The 14668-nt window shown below is 39.3% G+C and overlaps 1 pseudogene; it reads right to left on the bottom strand.

The window, feature by feature from the left end:
* Positions 1–206: 206 nt before the first annotated feature.
* Positions 207–1473, bottom strand: LOC124231097 (probable ATP-dependent RNA helicase DDX28; annotated as a pseudogene).
* Between the last annotated feature and the right edge of the window lie 13195 nt (positions 1474–14668).

The raw sequence follows: 14668 nt of genomic DNA, 5'->3' as shown, positions 1-14668 counted from the left end.
TCATGGGAAAGATAACAGAGAGCCCTGCTCAGAAGCTCACCCTCCAATGGTGGCCAACATCTTACCTTTTGAAGTCAGACAGCAGTTTACTAGTCCTCCAGGCAGGTGACTGGGCAGCCTAGCACATTCTACTGACAAGTGCTCTCACCCCCCTAAGGACACAGGGAAAGATCCTTGTTATGGCATCACATTTAAGCCAGCTTCAGTCAGGTTTGCTGGGGCAAAGGGTCTCCCACTGAGGACCCTAGTCCTGGAAGCCTTCTCCTCTGGCAAGCTGTCAGCTCAATCTTCAGAACCAGGCTCACATCCCAGGGATGGGTCACAAAGATGATGACTGTACCTGGCACCTCACTCCCCACATGGCCCACCTCCCTCCCTCCCGACCCCGCTCTGTGGATGTAGTCTTGCCGGGTGAGGCCCAAATCATAAGTGACAACCAGCTCTGCATGGGTGCTGTCCAAGCCCTGAGAGGCTATATATATGTAGAGAAGTATGTCTCGGGAGCCCTTTGGGAAGCACTGGAAAATACCTGCCCTCATTGAGGCTAGCAGTTGTCCCCAAAGCCTTAGGTTTCAGATTTTGTGGTCATCTAGAATACATCCTAGCCAGTTCACAGTGCTGGAGCTCTTACAGAACACCAGAACAGTTCCTGAGGGGCCCGTCCTATATGCTCTGTCATGCTGCTTGAGGATCTGCACCAACTCAGTCACCTTCTCTGCTCCCTTCAGCCTCATAAATGTCTGTCTGACATGAGGCATGACACAGTGGAGCATGCAGCTAGTGACTGTGGTTAGAGAGTCTGGGCTGGCTTCTTTACTCAGCAGCTGGCTTACACCTTTGGGAAATGTGCCCCCTACCATAACCAATTGAGCTGTCGGATGGAAGGGTTCTTTTAAGACAGCTGAGCCTTGCGCTACGTGGCTCTTCTCCATAATGCAATCCACTAGTTCCAAGAAGCTTCATCCAGCAGTGTTCCTGCTTCGTCCAACACCAAGAAGGAGAGCTGCTCCAGCCTGGTTAGTTTTCTTGTCAGGGCCTTCCACAGAGCCCCCGGAGTGGCCACTTGTACACCTGCCTGAGGGTGTTGGGACAGTTGCAGCTTGATCCTACTCATGCCATGGCCTCCCCATAGCTCCTGCACCTGGAGGCCCAGGGAGCTGTCCAAGGGCTGGGCTATACCCCAGACCTGTTCCGCTAATTCTGGTGAAGGCACAAGGACCAGGCCTCGAGGAGCAGGGATACAGTGGGAGTCCAGGCATGGCTGCCCAAGAACAGTTGAAGCAGAGGTAGTGGGTAGTTGAGAGTTTTGTCACTGTCAGTTTCCACAGCACAAAGGATGTGGCAGCCACGAGGTTGTGAGGGGATGGTACTCAACTGCACCATTGTAGGCCGAATGACTTTGGGAGCAACTTCCTGTAGTGCACGCAACATGAGGGGCTCCAGACCCAGATGGGTGATGCCAATCAGTTGCATCTCTGTACACTAACAACTAACTAGCATAAAGAGAACTCAAGAATATAATGGCATTTACAATCACAACAAAAAGAATAACATATCTAGGAGTAAACTTAACCAAAAAAGAGAAAGACCTATAACAAACTATACTGAAAGACTTTGACTGAAAACTATAAGACATTGAAAGAAATCAAAGATGAAGTAAAGAAATGGAAAGATATTCCATGCTCATAGATTGGAAGAATGAACGTAGTTACAATGTCCAAATTACCTAAAGCAATTGACAGATTCATTTCAACCCCAATCAGAATCCCAATGACGTTCTTCACAGAAATAGAACAAAGAATCATAAATTTCATATGGAACAACAAAAGACCTAAATAGCTAAAGCAATCCTGAGGAAAAAGAACAAAGCTAGAGGCATCACAATCCCTGACTTCAAAATATACCTCAGGGGCTGGCTGGGGTGTGTAGTGGTAAAGTTCCACCCTCCACTTGGGAGGCCTGGGGTTCACCAATTTAGATCCTAGGCCTGGACCCACACAGCTCATCAAGCCATGCTGTGGTGGCATCCCACATAGAAGAACTAGAAGGACTTACAACTAGGATATACAGCTATGTACTGGGGCTTTGGGGAGGAAAAATAAAAAGAGGAAGATTGGCAACAGGTGTTCGCTCAGAGCCAATCTTCCTCACAAAAAAAAAAAAAAAGGAGTGGGCTTTATTTCTGTAAAGAAAAGAAAAATATATATACATATATACTACAAAGCTATAGTAATGAAAACAGCATGGTAGTGGCACAAAAACAGACACACAGATGGATAGAACAGAATTGAAAGCTCAGAAATCACACACCTATGGACAACTAATCTTCAAAAAAGGAGCTAAGAACATGCAATGGAGAAAGGAAAATTTCTTCAATAAACAGTTTGGGAAAACTGGACAGCCACATGTAAAAGAATGAAAATAGGGGCTGGCACCATGGCCGAGTGGTTAGGTTTGCCCACTCTGCTTTGGTGGCCCAAGCTTTCACCGGTTCTGATCCTGGGCACGGACACAGCACCGCTCATCAGGCCACACTGAGGCGGCATCCCACATAGCACAACCAGAGGCACTCACAACTAGAATATACAACTATGTCCTGGGGGGCTCTGGGGAAAAGAAGAAGAGGAACTAAAAACAAAGAAAATTGGCAACAGATGTTAGCTCAGGTGCCAATCTTTTCTTTAAAAAAAAAGAATGAAAGTAGACCATTATCTCACACCATACACAAAAATTAACTCAAAATAGATTAAAGACTTGAATGGAAGTTCCAAAATCATAAAACTCCTAGAAGAAAATACAGGCAGCGCACTCTTTGACATCACTCTTAGTGTCTTTTCAAATACCATGTCTACACAGGCAAGGGAAACAAAAGAAAAAATAAACAAATGTGACTATATCAGACTAAAGAGCTTCTGCAAGGCAACGGAAACCACGAACAAAACAAAAAGACAATCCACCAACTGGGAGAAAATATTTGCAAATCATATATCCAACAAGTCATTAATCTCCAAAATATGTAAAGAACTCATATAACTCAACAAAGGAAAAACAAACAATCCGGTGGCCAGCATGGTGGCGCAGTGGTTAAGTTCACACGTTCCACTTCTGTGGCCCGAGGTTTGCGGGTTTAGATCCTGGGTGCAGACCCACACACTGCTTGGCAAGCCATGCTATGGCAGGCGTCCCACATATAAAGTAGAGGAAGATGGACACGGATGTTAGCACAGGGTCAGTCTTCCTCAGCAAAAAGAGGAGGACTGGTGGCAGATGTTAGCTCAGGGATAATCTTCCTCAAAAAAAAAAAAAAATCAAAAAATAGGCAGATGATATGAACAGACATTTTTCCAAAGAAGATATACAGATGACCAAGAGGCATGAAGAGATGTTCAACATCACTAATTATTAGGGAAATGCAAATTAAAACTACAATGAGATATCACCTTACACCTATCAGCATGGCTATAATTAACAAGACTAAAAATAACAAATGTTAGAGAGGCTGTAGAGAAAAGGGAACCCCGATATACTGCTGGTGGGAATACAAACCAGTGCAGCCACTATGGAAAACAGTATGGAGATTTCCCAAAAAGTTAAAAATAGAAATACCATATGACCCAGCCATCCCACTACTGGGTATTTATCCAAAGATCTTGAAATAAACAATTCAAAGAGACTTATACACTATGTCCATTGTAGCATTATTCACAATAGCCAAGATGTGGAAGCAACCCGAGTGCCTTTCTACAGGTGAATGTGTAAAGAAGATAAGGAACATATATATGTGTATAATGGAGTACTACTCAGCTATAAAAAAGAGAGGATCATGTCATTTGCAGCAACATGGATGGACGTTGAGGGTATGATTTAAGTGAAATAAGCCAGACAGAGAAAGGCAAACACCACATGATTTCACTCATATATGGAGGATAAACAAACACATGGACAAAGAGATCACGCAAGTGGTTACCAGAGGGGAAGGGGGTTTGGGAGTGGATGAAAGGGGTAAAGGGGCACATATGTATAGTGATGGATAAAAATTAGACTATTGTTGGTGGGCATGATGTGGTCTATACAGAAACTATTAAATAATAATGTACACCTAAAATTTCACAATGCTGTAAACCTTTATGACCTCAATAAAATAACTGAAAAAAATAACTACAAAAGTTATTTAGTAGCATCCAGTTAGTCCAAAGTCTAATCAAGGTTGGCCAATTCTGGAACCAATTAAGAAATCCACACTAGGACTCATTTTGGCAACTGGAACTTATAATTTCAGACACTCCCTCCGAATCATGGCACATTGCTCTTCACAGAAGCCACCTTATGACAGCAACAATTTTTTTCTCTCATAAACATCCAAAGCTCCAAAGGAAAGGGAAACCAAGATGTAAACTATCATCTCATGATCTCTCCAATTCCTATTTTAAAGGAACTTTAATGATATGTTATTCCTTGAGTTTGGATAACCAGATAGTTGTTCCACGTTATGTTACCACAAGACACAAGCTGCCAATTTTCTTGTAAAATAAATGTCAACCTTTTAAATACGAACTATCAACCCCATGTTTTCAATCTTACAGTAAAATACAATGTGCCAATTGGCAGGACAAGTGATGGACCCCATAGTTTTATTCTTTATTGGTTGCCATAAGTGATGTGATATATGCAAGTGAATTGAAATTTATAAAAAGTGCTTGTAAATGGTGAAATGCTATCCAAATCAAATATTTGTTTGGGTTTCCTCCTGTTGCTTTCATTGGTTATTGTGTTATAAAACTGCTAATAATTTTGCATACCTCTATTTTTCTCAAGAATGTGTATTAAAATGCTTAGCTGTTTAAAAATATGTAAACGAGAATGATAATTTTATTAACCCAGAAAGTACAGTATGCGCTTATGAGAAGGTTAGAAATTTGGTGCCATCCTAAAATGAGATATTTGTTTATTAGATTGAGATCCACAGCAGAAAAGGAGGGGAGGTGGGGTGTATATACTGGATTGAGGCTCTATAAAAACACAAAGAATTTTTCAAGAAGAAAATAAACATTAGGGACGTTTTTTGTTGTGTGTAGGTTTCTTTCCATTCTACCTTTTTTTTTTAAATCCATTTTATAGATTTTGTAATTTTTCAAGAGTTAAGACTTTGCAACTTAATTTATGTGATTACCAAAAGAAACTAATTCAAAGAGTTGACAACTTTGTGGAAGTGACTTTATCAGGCTTAGGAAGGCAGAATTTAAAAGGAAAACTAATTTCATCACAAATATCCTTCAGTCAGCAAAAGCTCTTATTTAAAGTGGTCAGAATTCCTGAAACACACAGTTAAAATCACTGATTTATTTTTCATAATTGGAGGAACTCAAACAACATGATGCCTTTCAGCTCTCATCTAGAATATCAACATTTTTCAATCTTACTTGGCTGTTAGCTAGAGTGCAGAACTGTGAAATTTTGATTGACATGAGAAAATATTAGCGACACCTGACTTTGTGTTCTCGACAAAGCCCTCTCTCATTTCTGAGCTCAGACGTAGCCACTTATACATTTCTGGGTGGGGTCAATGGACGCCCCTTTTCTGAGGATTTTCCACCGCCAATATCCATTACCTAAAACATATTCAAAAATGCTCATTACGAATATGCACATATTCTAAGTTGCTGAGAAAAACTCCACTGTGAGTTTGTCAGAAATACCAGTGCACCTACTCTTCTACCTTCTTTGTCCCTCTAGTCTCTTCCTTCCTCTACCAGCCCAATTTCTGAGGATATTAAGTTTGAGACTGAAGAATTCATTCAGGATCGTGAGACAGCATTCTAACAGCAGCCAAGAGAAAGAAGCTTCTTTTTGCTTAACATAAAACTGACACATTAGTTAGATCCAACATCTACATTGGAAAAGTCAGACCCATCCTGTAGGGAATTGTGATTAAAGTGGGAAAGGAAGAAAAGCGTCAGAAGTGGAATCCTTAAGGAAACGTAATCTTATCAGTTAAACGATATATATTCACTTATTTTGAAAACCATATTTGTGTGTGTGTCTATGCATTTGTGTATGTTTCTATGAACGTAGAAAAAATATGGTAGGGTCACACTTCTATATCATTTGAATTACTAAAACAATCATAATAATAAAAGAAAAAGATTAAGTGCTAAAAATAATATACATCAAAACTTCTATTTTTTTTTCACCAAAAGCTGTATCAAATAATTTTTCCTGAAGAAAGCATGGTAGAGTGGGAGCAGAAAACTGGGTAAGTGGACGATATATTTGCACTTGGATGTTGATAATCACCAGCTGGGTGAACTTGAGTACCTCCCCTTCAAGCTTTGCTCATTTGTGAAATGATTGAATTAAACCAGGTAACCACTATGTTCTCTTCCACTATCAAGACACATTCAGATTTTACCTAAGCAAAATTAAACATTTAAAGTTTTTCAAGTATCTAAACCATTATTAACAAACTGCGTTAGCTAACTCTAGAAAGAGATCTGTCTTCTTGCAAAATGGTAAACCTCGGTTGGTGCTGATGAAATTCAAGGTGACAACAGGCTCCCGTTCTAACACTGTTGACCTTTGAACCCCAGACTGTAGAGCTCTTGGGAGCAAGGAGCTTGTCAAATCATTGCTATGTCCCTTAGGGTATGTTAGATGTCCAGTCAGTATGTGTTGCATGACTGAATAGACCCTTGAATTTAAATCATTTATACTCAGAGATCTATTTCATGAAGTGGACAATGACTTATCATCATTGGTGGGGGGGACCTAAAATAAATAAATAACGAAGAAATCTATTTTAGTGGGTTTTTGTTTTATGCTTAGAAGTCTTTGAAGAACTCTGTAATTTCTTGACTCTGCTTAGGGAAAAACCTCTTTCCACCCTTCTTTAAAGAATACCTACCCATTTTATAACTGCAATAGGGAACACCAGTGCATGTGGCAGCACTGATGGATGTATTTCTTATATGAACTTGAAGTCTGAGATGTATGTACCTGAACTACAGATTAATGAGCACTCGAACATGGGCTGTTGTGTCTTACTGATTAATTATGCTGAATGATAGATGCAGGTTTAATCACTTTACCTGATAGATGTAGGGAGCTTGCAAATGACAGTCACCATATCATTTCTCAATAAACTGCTTTCTGACCAGCTTGCTACAGAAACTTCAGGAAGTTGATGTTCCAAGAAAAATAACAAAGCACACGATTTTTAAAGCACCACTTTATGTTTCTACTAAACTATCTTAAAGTTTATTCTCTGACGAAAACATCATACTTATGTAAATACAATCACCATTCAGAAATTCCATTGTCTGGAAACCTGTCTGATTCATACTGGAAAACACACTGATTCAACTGGAAAACATAATCAACAAAGTTAATAGGATTCATAATCAGGTTAACAAGGTTAAGAAAATGACTCTTAAGCTAGAAAACCATCAACCCATGGATAAAATTACCTGTCTAAAAATAAAGAGGAAGAAACATACCCACAAATCAACTATTCTGCTTTTAAGAGGAAAATGCTAAAAATAAATAAGTGGGACTACATCAAGCAAAAAGCTTCTGCACAGCAAAGGAAACCATCAACAAAATAAAAAGGCAATCCACTGAATCGGAGAAAAATATCTGCATATTACATATCTGACAAGGGATTAATGTCCAAAATACACAAAGAACTCATACAACTCAACAGCAAAAATACAAACAATCCAATTAAAAAATGGGCAGAAGATCTGAACAATTTTCCCAAGAAGACACACAGATGTGTAATAGGTACATAAAAAGATGTTCAACATCACTAATCATGAGGGAAATGCAAATCAAAATCTTAATGAGGTATGACCTCACACCTATTAGAATGGCTATTATCAAAAAGATATGAGATGAGTGCTGCAGAGGACATGGAGATAAGGGAACCCTTGTGCACTGTTGGTAGGAATGTAAATTGGTACAGTCACTATGGAAAACAGTATGGAGGCTCCTTGAAAAATTAAAAATAGGACCACCATGTGATCCAGCTATTCCACTTCTGGGTATTTATGCAAAGAAAACAATAACACTAACTTGAAAAGATATCTGCACCCCCATGTTCATTGCAGCGTTATTTAACGTATTCAAGATACAGAAACAACCTAAGGGTCCACTGATGGATGAATGGATAAAGAAGTTGTGGTATATATGCAGTGGAATATTATTCAGCCATAAATAATAATGCAACCTTTCCATTTGTGACAACATAGATGGACCTTGAGGGCATTATGCTCAGTGAAATATGTCAGACAAAGAAAGACAAATATCATATTATCTCATTTATATATGGAATCTAAAAAAATTAAAATAAAAAAGTTAATAGATACAGAGAAGAGATTGGTGGTTGCCCGAGGAGAGGGGTGGGGGAAGGTGGGCAAAACAGATGAAGGGGGTCAAAAGATACAAACTTCTAGATACAAAATAAGTCATGGGAATGTAATGTCCAGCATGGTGATGTAGTTACAAATAATGTATTGCATATTTGAAAGTTGCTAAAAGAATGAATCTTAAAAGTTCTCATCACAAGAAAAAAAATTCAAAACTATGTATGGTGACAGATGTTAACTACACTTATTATGGTGATCATTTTGCAATATATTGTGAATCATTGTGTTGTACGCTTGAAACTAGTATAATGTTATATACCAACTAACCTCAGTAAAAAAAAGAGGAAAATGCTAGATTGGTTCATACAAGAAAAATGAAAGAGCTTATTGATCACTTCTCTAATTGAAAAAAAAACAGGATGTATTGCATAATACATATTTTCCTTGTAGACATTTCTAGTGTACAGTCCCTAAGGAGAAAATAAATATCTGGACCAACGAGATGTAACAAATTGCTAGCAACCCTTCTACTGGCACTGAAGTTAATCTCCCTCTCTGCCTTCCATTGCAATTTATAGTTCTATCATAACACTTTTCACATCATGATTAACTGTATATGTTGCACTCTCCTTCATGAGAGGCAGTGGGGGCCTGGGAAACAGTGCCCATCCTATCTTATTTAACACTGCCCTTCACAATGCGTAAATAGTTCCTTACAAGTACTATTTCCTTTACGTTTCTTACAGATGTTCAATAAAATCTTTTTGAATTAAACTGAATAAATTTGTAGATTACACAGAGGAAAATGTTAGTTTGTCCATTTGTGATCTCTCTACCTGCCTTAAAGTTCAACTCCACTCAGGCCCTGACTGAGTCTATACCCACAAAGGCTTCCCTTTAGTTAGTGGACAGAATTTAGCATTACCTGTGAATGCTAGAGTGCCTTCCAAGATGTACCCTTTCTTGCTGTCACTTTGCATAGGCCATTCGTGAGTCCTCTGCCACACTGCTCCTTCATGGGTACTTCAGTCTTCCTTCATGGCATTAGGCTGGACTGGTAACCTAGCTGGGTAAACTGAGGAGGCATTGCTTCAGGGCCTAGCTTCCTACCAACACCCTCTGCTGAAATTCAAGCCACGTCATGAACTTGAGTAATGACACTATCTGGAAACTTTAGTTGCTGACCTCAGCCCTTATTTTCATACCAAAACTTAAACTCTTTCCACCATTCCTTCTGAGTCTAAAGCAGCCATGGTGAAGTTCCCACAATCATCCTCACCAGGCAGCAGCCACCATTCAGGGAGCTAAGCAAAGGTATGGGGGTCAGAGTCAATGCATGGCTGGTTTGAGATTTCAACAGAAGTGTGAGCAAGTCTTTTGGGCTGTCTTTGAAAAGTGGAAGGGTGGTGGCAGAGTTTCAGGCTGAAATGGCCCTTTTGTGGCAATTACAAGGTTAGCGGAATCACAAATAATGTTGGGAGTCAAAGAGTCCAGGGTTCCTTAGCCAATTTCTTAACTTTTCTAACCTTCAGTTTCCTCTTCTGTCCAATAGAGATAATACTTGTCTTGTTGTAAAGTTGAAATGGTGAGAGGAGAAAGTATGTAGTGCCTAGTACAATGCCTGATTTGTAGCTTAATAAATATTAGCTACATTTAATTTTCTCTTTTCATTTAAGAAGAGCAAATGGCAGTTGACTCAACAAAAATATCTTGGAGAAGTGGGCACAGCCCTGGAAGTGACCATTGACCTAAGAGGTTGCTGGAAGGATTGACTTAGCTTCACACTAAAGGGCCCTGATTCAAGTCATGGAGTGAAGGAGACCTGTGGGCCTTCCTCCCAGGGGAGCTTAACACTGACAGACTTTGAGTGTTGTAGTGATAAACCTAGACCTGTGCCTTTTGCCTACTCTTGTCCTATAAGGTAAAAACTAGGCACAAGGTGACAATAGCACTTAAGACTGACCTAACCCTAACATTGGTGGGCCTCAGGATAAGAGTACAAATGGAGGCCCATGTATCTTCTACCTATATATTTAAACTGTTAAATGAAATATGTTCTATCCCCTAACTACAAATATACCTTCATATAACTGGGGAAGTCACTGAATTTACTACTCTTGGACACTTTGGAGCTTCCTGCCAGAATGTGGTGGCACAGGGAGAGTTGTCTCCAGACCCTTACCTGTCCCAGCTCAGGTTTTCATGGTAAAGGCTTTGCTCCGGTACACTCCCTTCAAAAGGAGCCCCTTAAGAACTCCTTGGACATGGGAGTAAGCAAATTGGTGGCTTGGTCTGCTTTCAGGTGGAAGGACTGAAGGAGTAGGCTTGCATAGGTCCTGGAAACTCACTCCGGGCCATGGGGACATGGATGGAATACCAGGTACTCAGAGTATTGTCTAGGAGGGGGAGGTACTGTCACTGCTGAGGACATCCCTTGGTCTTTTGCTCTTCTGGTTTCAGTCACAGGAGAGCTAGAACAGGGCCCTCCAAAGCCCAGGGCTTCGGAAAGGAGTCCTTTTGCCCAAGTCTAAGGGCAAGATGCTTAAGATGATGTTTTTGGTAGCAGAAGGGAAGATCTCACCCTAAATGTAGGAGCATCTGTCCTAGGTGACAAAGCAGCACGAGTTACACCCAAGGGTATAATATCTGACAACCAGTTGTTTATTATGACAGTGGCTCAGGGGAAGTTGGCATTTGGGGATTTTTTTAAATCTCTTTTTTCTCTTTTACTATCCCCATTTTCTTCTCTTTCTTTTGTCCTAGCTTCTATGTGTGTATGCTGTTGTTTCATGATATGGAACTAGCTGTTTTTTGCCAATTAGCAGGGCAAGTATGTAGTCCTTTAGTCTTTTTAATAGAAAATTTTACCCGCAGCTTTTATTTGGGTAATCAATCAATATTTCTATGTAAAAAAGCCTTGACTTGTTCTTGCAAATAATACAGCTCATCTGAGACTCTCTGACCAAAATTGCAACTACCAAAAAAAGTAAAATAAAAGTGAAGATTTAAAACTTCTAAAATCGTATTCTATTTTTTCTATTTTTCCACCTAGGAGAGCTCTCCAAAGCAAAGATGGGAAATTAGCTATCTATCCAGAATTACTACGTTTGGAAGAGAATTCTGAATGATAGGCAGTTACCTAGAAACTAGGGCTTTCATTATTCAGATTATTACACCACTAAGATTAAGATGATAGTTCTTTAAAATGAGTATAATGACAGCATTTAAAGTTGATAGGGACTTTAAAAATCATCAAGATGAGAGATATATTTGAAGAAGACTAAAAATTCAAGGGGTTTAGTGAGTTATTCAGGTTACAGGAGTAGAGACTAGGCTGGAACGTAGGTCTCGTTTCTAGCTAAGTGGATGTCTTTGCCAGTTGGGGCTGCTATGACAAACTGGGTGTTTGTAATAGATTGGGTGGATAAAAACACAAACATTTATTTTTCACAATTCTAGAGGCTGGGAATTCCAAGATCAAGGTGCTGGCAGATCCTGTGTCTGGTGAAGCCTCTCTTCCTGGTTTGCAGATGGCCACTTTCAGCCTGTATTCTCATATTGTGGAGAACGAGATCATCTCTCTCGTGTCTTTTCTTATAAGCACACTAATCCCATTCATGAGGGCTCCACCCACATGACCTAATCACTCCCCAGAAGCCCCACCTCTAATATTATCAAATTTTGGATTAGGGTTTCAACATGTACATTTTAGGAGGACACACACAGTCCATAGTAATGTGCTTTCCCCTATAATGAGGTACCTACTATTGTCCTATGAATACGGAAGTGTTTCCAGATTTTCTGGTAAGATTTAAGATAAAGGCAAAAAATGGTGGTAATGCAAGGGGGAAAGGGTAGAGAAATAGGAGCCTGCATGTGCCTTAGGGTATCTAGAGAGGAAAGTCTCCTGGGTCAGATAGACACAGGGAAGCTATCCTCTCTTCCAGAACCAAGTGCCTAATCTGGAACTCTTAGTTTTATCATTTTCCCAACAAGACTGGCTGATCCAAAGAAAGGAAGATAAGAGGCAGAAAGTCATAGCAAAGAGATAATATCCAGGATTTTGAAATATTAAACACTAAGTATGAATTCTGTTTAAATCACCATCCCACCCACTTGTAAGTTTCCATGAACTGCAGAACTCACAAGATACAGAAAGATGAGTCAAACTCTTTTCCTCCACAGAAATCACTTTTTGAGCTGCTCTTTGGGGAAAAGAGCTGGGTTAAATGAGACCAAATGCTTTGCATGTTTGATTTGAAGTGGATTTGACAATGACACACCAAGGAGTCGTCGGCATTGGTAGCCAGAGCTGGTGCTGCTAAGCAGCAAGCTAGAGGAATGGAAATCTATAACAACACAGAATCAGCCCAAATAGGATTAATTTAGGACTGCCTGTCACTTGTGACTCTTGGACCAGTTGTATAAGAAGGACTGGCTGTGATTGCAAAATGGCCTTGAACTTGCTTTTAGCTGTAACTAGCTGTGAGGACTTGCCCTCTAAATTTATCGCACAGGAGGATGAAGGATTGAAAGAAAAGTAATAGAAGATTAGAGAATTCTCCACCAAGGTAGATTCCCTCTTACAAAAGATGTCCCAAGGGCATGCATTCTGAGAATATACTTGCAATATTAGTTCGTTTAGCATGGCAGCTTCCATTTTTAGAGTGAATCTACTTGTCACGTATTGAATGCTGACTTGGTATTGCCTCAACAGCACCTCAGGTGTAAGCCCTTGAGAAATGGGAAAGGCAGCATCATTCCAGAAGTAATGTTGGAAGTGGATTCCTGGCTACTCTACAAGAAAAAAATAAATAGGTTTTTATAAAACAGAGAAAAAATAAATGAAAGTCTTTCCCAGAATCACAAAATATTAGAGGTGGAAAAGATCCTTGAGATCGTATATTTTAAGCTTCTTATTTTAGAGATGAGGAGCAAAGTTCTAGAGAAATTAGAGGACAGAACCAAGATTGCAGAGCTAATAAAGAAAGATAGTATACAGAAGTGGTTTAAAGAGTGTGCGCTAGGATCAGACTGCCTTGGTCTAAATGCTGGCTCCATTAACTACTGGCTATGTAACTTTGAGTGAGTTACGTAAACTTTCTGCATGTCAGATTTCCATATATGAATGGGGTCATAGTTTCTACTATATTGAGATTACTGTGAAGATTAAATAAAGTATTTTGTACAAAATGGTTTGTACAGCTGCAAGACAGGTGGTAAATAATCAGTAAAATGCTAATTATTCATAACAATAATAATAATGATGATGATAACTTCATCATTTTTGTTATGTTACAAGATAAGAATTAGTCCAGGAATCTACATTTATGCCCTCTAATCCTCACCAGCAATTTCAGAGTCAAATTTAAGTGTATTCAACTATAATCAAATAAGGTGCTTTTCTATTGAAAAAGCTAATTGCATTACTAGCAGGACAGACTGAAGTACTGTTGGAAGAATTAAAGAGACTAGAGTGCATAAAAGGACAAGTAAAGAGATTAATAACATGTAGAACAATTACACCTGAAAGGACGTGGAGTTTTGGACAAATGTCAGCCTAAGAGAAGGATCTAGTGAATTGTCATAGAACACTCTTTAACTTTTATTCCTAATAATATATTCTTAAAAACCCTCAAAGTAGAAGATAATGCTTATTAATTAGGGGGATGAAGTTAAATGGATAAGGTTAAATGTTAGCCAGTTACAGCCAAAAGATAAATCTAGAAAGAAAATATTAAATAGATAGGTTTTAAAAAATTAACTGCATAAACAAAGGGATCCAGGTTTTAATTGTATCATATATCAAAAACATTTATCAGTTTTAGCTACCATTAAACCCAAAATGTTGCAAAACCCAAAGAGTACCAAATTTAGGGGCTGGCCCCGTGGCCGAGTGGTTAAGTTCGCGCGCTCCGCTGCAGGCGGCCCAGTGTTTCGTCGGTTCGAATCCTGGGCGCGGACATGGCACTGCTCGTCAGACTACGCTGAGGCAGCGTCCCACATGCAACAACTAGAAGAACCCACAACGAAGAATACACAACTATGTACCGGGGGGCTTTGGGGAGAAAAAGGGAAAAAAAATAAAATCTTTAAAAAAAAAAAAAAAAAAAAAAAAGAGTACCAAATTTATTGACAACAAATCCACACATCAGCTGAAAATTGAAAGCAAATACTTTATCAGAAATTTGAAAAGCTGAATGACTATTGCCTCTCCGGAATAATACCACAAAGTAGAAATTAAAGTGCTCAGGAAATAAATGTTGAAAAAATGGAAGGAGATAAAATAAAAGCAGATAGATCTC

Source organism: Equus quagga, chromosome 20 (genome assembly GCF_021613505.1).
Source record: "Equus quagga isolate Etosha38 chromosome 20, UCLA_HA_Equagga_1.0, whole genome shotgun sequence".
NCBI lineage: Eukaryota > Metazoa > Chordata > Mammalia > Perissodactyla > Equidae > Equus > Equus quagga.
Note: the sequence above shows the minus strand (reverse complement) of the source record. Positions and strands in the feature narration are given on the sequence as shown.